A 6075-nucleotide genomic window follows, 5' to 3' on the forward strand; every position below is an offset into this window, starting at 1 on the left:
AAATTTTCCTTTTGGGAGCCGGGTTTGCCATCTTGGAACCAGAAGCCCCACCCTGTCACATGGTCCAGACATACGAAGGCCTGCCTGCCCAACACCAAACCTTGCCTGGCTGCTGCTGCTGCCATGTTGGTCCCAGAATCCCCTGCCCCCATCACATAGTCTTTGACATCAGAAGGTCAATCCCTTGACCAGGAAACACCACTCCTCCATGGGGTCACGCCCATGGTGCATGGCCTGCCCCACAAGGTCTGTCCTCCAGGCCACAGGGCACAGGCATGCCCTGTCACGCGACGAGGGGTTGTGACCCCTCTAACAACCTGCTGCACCACCCTCAACCAATCGGGATGTCAGACCGCCCCCAAGAACGGTGCCAAACCAATCGAGGGCTGCACACAAAAACTCTCTTAGAAGTAATCATTTTAGCAAAGTATAGATTAAAAAAAATCATATAGTAGGTGTTGGATGTTCAGTATAACATTTAAATTTTATTTCAGAAAATGTTTTTGTCCTGATTAGTGTATGTTTGAGTAATGTATATAGAGGTGACTGCATAATAGCTCAAAATAAAGTCTTACTCGTGTATTTTGTGTGTGGGAGTGCGTACCGGGGTGGAGTGTAGTTGGGTGGATGTGTGGATGGGGTGGGTGGGGGTGTGGTGAGAAGCATGTGTGAGAGTGTGTGTGTGGGTGTGGTGGGGTGTGTGGTTGGGGTGTGGGGGGGTTGCAGAAGTGCTAGGTCCTGGGAGCTGGCTGGGAGTGGGTGTGTAAGGGAGGGGCAGGGGGCAAGTGCAGCAGAGTTCACTTGGGCGGTGCAAGTGCAATCTGCCCCTGGCCCGTGGCTGCTCCTTGATGCTTGGCATAGGGCTAAGCCCCCCCAACCACTCCCACCCAAGGCAACCCACCCTATGCTCCCACCCCACACTCCAGCCCACAACCTCCCTGGCCCTACCCAGTGCACACAGCTTCCTGGCTGGGCCACCTTCCAGAGACTTGGCTGCCCGCAGGTGGCTGCTGATCATGCTGAACAGGCAGAGTGGGTGGAAAGGAGCCAGGAGCTGGAGCCCTGCGTGCTGGGGTTTCCACCCCCTCCCTGCCACTCTCACTGCTGCTTCCCTGGGAGTTGCAAGGAGCCCCGGGTAATGGCTGCCTGCATCCATCGCTCCTTCTGCCCTGCATGGACAGAGGGACTCACAGGCATCTCCTGTCCTCTCTGCTGGCCACCTCCCCACCTCACACACTGCGCCCCCCTCCCCCCTGCCACAGTGGGAGCAGGGCTGGCTCTAGCTTATGGCGCACATCCCCTGCCACCGCTGGGGGCAGCACCAGCAGGTGTTGGTTTCTCAGGGTGCTCATGGCCCACAGTAGGTGAAGCTCCCCCAGCAACGTTCAGCTCCTAACCAAATCCCAGGAGCTGTACATAGTGGCAGGGAGTGAGGCCAAGATGGCTGGGCTCCATCACATGCTGCTTTTGGCATGTCCTAGGAGTCACACATGATGGCAGGGAGCAGCTCCCTGTCACCACATATGGCTCCCAGAACTTGGCCAGGAGGAGCTATGCATGATGGAGCCCAGCCAGCTGAGCTTCACCCCCTGTTGGCATATGTGACTCCTAGGACTTGGCTGAGAGCGCAGCGCCACTGGGGAGCACCACCTGCCACAGGCCATGAGTGTCCCAAGGGGCCACCTCACATTCAGCAGATCATCAAGTCCAAGCCCCTGCCATGGGTAGGAAACAATGCTGGGGTCAAACGACCCCGGCAAGGTGTCTATCTAGCCTCCTTTTGAAGACTCCCAGAGTAGAAGCGAGTACCACTTTCCTTGGAAGTTGGTTCCAGATCCTAGCCGCTCTGACTGTGAAGTAGTGCCTCCTGATATCTAGCCTGAATCTACTCTCCGTCAACTTATGGCCGTTATTCCTTGTTATTCCCAGTAGTGCTGGGGGGAACAGGGACTCTCCCATTGCCTGCTTGTCTCCCTTGGCCAGTTTATAGACGGCCACCAGATCCCCTCTCAGCCTTCTCTTGTGGAGGCTGAACAGGTTCAGGTCCCGTAGTCTCTCCTTGTAGGGCCTGCCCTCCTGCCCCCAATCATGCTAGTGGCCCTCCTCTGGACCCTCTCCATGTTGTCCACATTCCTCTTGAAGTGCGGTGCTCAGAACTGGATGCAGCACTCCAGCTGTGGCCTGACCAATGTCATATATAGAGGGGGAGGATTACCTCCTTGGACCTGCTCATGATGCATCTGTAGATGCATGACAAGGTGCAGTTAGCCTTCCTGACTGCATCCCCACATTGGCGACCCATGTTCAACTTGGAGTCTATAATGACTCCAAGATCCTTTACTACCTCTGTGCTGACGAAAGGGGAGTTCCCCAGCCTTTAGGTATGCTGCTGGTTCTTTCTCCCTAGGTGCAGTACCCTGCACTTGTCAGTATTGATTCCCATCTTGTTCTCATCCGCCCACTCCTGTAACCTGTCCAGATCTAGTTGTAGCCTGTCCCTCCCTTCTTAGCGTACCCACTTCTCCCCCCATCTTAGTGTCATCTGCAAATTTGAACAAGGTGCTTTTCACCCCCTCGTCCAAGTCGCTGATGAAGATGTTGAACAGTGTGGGCCCAAGGACTGAGCCCTGGGGGACCCCACTGCCCACATCCCTCCAGGTCAAAAATGACCCATCCACCACCACTCTCTGGGTGCGGCCCTCCAGCTAGTTAGCAACCTATCTGACTGTGTAGGCATCGACACCACAATCTCCTATTTTTTTAACGAGAATGGGGTGAGAGACAGTGTCGAAGGCCTTCCTAAAGTCCAGAAAGACTACGTCCACCGTGACACCTGCATCCAAGGATCTTGTGACCTGGTCATAGAAAGCCACCAGGTTGGTCTAACAGGACCTGCCTTTAATGAACCCATGTTGCTTGCTCCTAAGCATACATTCCTGCGCTTGCCCCTCGCAGGTGTGCACCTGGATAATTTTCTCAAAGGCCTTCCCTAGGACTGAGGTAAGACTAACAGGCTTATAATTTCCGGGGTCCTCCTTCCTCCCTTTTTTGAAAATGGGGATCACATTGGCCCTTTTCCAGTCCTCTGGCACCTCGCCAGAGCACCACGAGTGCTCGTAAAGCTGTACCGGGGGGTCCCACAATGACCTCTGCTATTCCCTCAGCGCTCTGGGGTGGAGATCATCAGGACCTGCTGATTTGAACACCTCCAGTCCCACCAGAAGCTCCCTGACTAGGTCCTCTCTGACCCTGGGCCTGGCTGTGCCTCCCCTGGGACCATAGGAGATCCTGGTGGTGGGGATGACCTGGTCCCTGCTCAGAAAAATGGAGGCAAATAAATTTTTAAAGGTTAGCTTTGTTGTCAGGGATCAGCCCCATGTGGAGCACAGTGGGTCAGGCTGGGTACAATTATTTGGTGGGTGCCTGTCCATGGGCCAGATCCAATAAGCTGGTGGGTCGGATGCAGCCCTCCCACCACATTTTGCCCACCTCTTGTCTAGCTCCATCCTCCTTGTAGCAGCCCTTCAGGTAATGAGTAGAAGGCTATTAAATGGCCCCCAGTCTTCTTTTTGCCAGACTGCATAAGCCCAGTTCCCTCAGTCCCTCCTTAGAAGTCCTGTGTCCCAATCTGCAAACCATTTTCCTTGCCTTCTGCTGGAATTTCTTCAATTTGTCCACATCCTTTCTGTAGTGGTGGTCTCAAAACTGGACACATTAATGCAGATGTGATCTCACCAATGCCAAATAGAGGGGAATATTCACTTCCCTCAATCTGCTGGCAATGCTCCTATCAATGCAGCCCTGTATGCCATTAGCCTTCTTCACAAGGGCATGCTGTTGGCTCATATTCAGTTTCATATCCACTGTAACATCCAGGTCCTTTTTTTTTTTTGCAAAGTTGTTGCTTAGCCAGTTAGAACCCAGCATATACTGGTCATGCAAATGACTCTTTCCAAACACACAACTGAATACAGCATATAGGTCAAACCCCAGTCCTACCAGTTTTCAACGTGGACCAACTACTGGAGATCACAGTCCTGCTCACTTAGCACATATCCACTCTTCAGGGGAAGGATTCTGCTGATAAAACCATGTTTACAGATCAGCTTTCCTTAGATTTAGGAAACTATAGTTTTCCAATCTATTTTATAGACATACAGTTGAGATAGATAGATAGATAGATAGATAGATAGATAGATAGATAGATAGATAGATAGATAGATAGATAGATAGATTCTGTGTGGGTATAATCAATCAATCAATTTGTTATTCAAAGGGATATATTAACCCAGTGGGTTCACAAGCTGAAAGGACATGAGAACAATTTCATGTAAACTAAAATCCATTGAAAACAAGAGTGACAAATGACCATGCATTGAACATCTAAATGAGGAAACATCTGTGCAGCAGAGAGATAATTAGACTTCACGTGTTTAGTGGAGGAATGGAAGGCTTGTTACGTAATTAATGAAATAATATGGAGAAATGCACCAAGCATAAATAGTTCAATACATCCAAATCAAAAACATCTCAAACATGAAATTACAGTTGGCTGTTTTATGCTGATGCAGTTTGTCTAAAGGACAATAACCTGAATAACATCTCTCTCAGGCAGCAGAAGGTGCCATTGTTTCCTCATTTACTATATAATGATATTTACAGATGGTATTTGTTCAACTAATGCAATATATATATTAAAGCTCCATCACAATGGAGGATTTTTTTTAAGTCAAGGGTCACTTCTGAAGAGTTAATTCAAAGCTAAATGATCACCAGGATATTACAAATTACAATATCAGGGCACTGACAAAAACAACTCACCCACTGGGTCACAGACTATATAGATAAGGATAAGACATCAGTGCCTTTAGTGAATGTTCTTTACACAGGCCCTAGTATCTTCTCAGCCAGAAGTATTGTCCTCAATGGGATTGTCATGAAAGTTTTCTGAATACGGTCCAGAAAATGTAGTTAACAGAACAGTGATGCATTACTAAGGCAGCACTAGGAACAGCCAGGGTAATTGCAGCAAGTTAAACAGGAACACAACCACTAACTCTAGGGATGCATCCTGATGGACAACACGATATTCCTCCATCTCCTTAACTGACTGCATTCATGGAATCTGGTAACCAAATACAACGTTTATGCATATATACTCCATTTATAGTTATTGTTTCTAACTATAGATAACACACTGTAGCATACTGATTTTCTTTACAGATGTAAGGTGGCCAGGTGTCTGGCAATGTGTGCTAATGTACATTTCTAAATAGATACATCCATTCAGTGTGAGCTATATTTGTATATTTCTTTGTGGTAGCTCACCTGTGTGCTTGGCATCAAGCAACCATTTGCTTTTTCTTTTGTATAACTGTCTTATTATACTAACAGTTTACTTTTTAAAATGTTACAAAATATTTTGTGTGCTCTGAAGCAGCTGCTGTTCAGTACCTCAGAGGTGACTGCATGCCAGTGGTAAATTAGGTGTATAATATGTAGTATCATATGCTTGTTAATGATGCAGCAGCCTTTTTGGTCACATCTAAATGTAGATTATTTTAGAGCAAGAGTAAAAAGAGTGTGGATTAATGTTTTAAGTGTTTTGTAATCCCCAAAGGCACTTTATACACAAATAAAATATTGTTTATTAAACTAGCATTTTGCCTTGTTTTTTTAAGAACATTCTCATTTCTGAAACTAGATAGACTCATTCAAATAATATGATGTGCTATTTTTGTGTGGTGAGACTTATCTACAAATACAGATTTTGCTACAGTGTGGCTCAGCAGCCTTTATTACAGCAATTGGAACATTTGATTCAGGGCCTCAGGTGTAACCATAAAACAGAGCCAGATTCTAAAGTTGTGATGGATGGTACCAATCATTGTATGACTCAGCCCATTACTTTGGTTGCACACACAATGCAGTACATATTTTGAATTGTATGATGGGGTATGATCTAGAATTGTATCTCTGTAGTAGGCTATTGCTTCTGTCATATATATACACAAAAGTGTTGCTGATCACTGCCCCTACCCTGCAACAAAGACTTCTCTCATGATGTGTAGATGT

Source organism: Alligator mississippiensis, chromosome 1, assembly GCF_030867095.1.
Source record: "Alligator mississippiensis isolate rAllMis1 chromosome 1, rAllMis1, whole genome shotgun sequence".
Lineage (NCBI taxonomy): Eukaryota > Metazoa > Chordata > Crocodylia > Alligatoridae > Alligator > Alligator mississippiensis.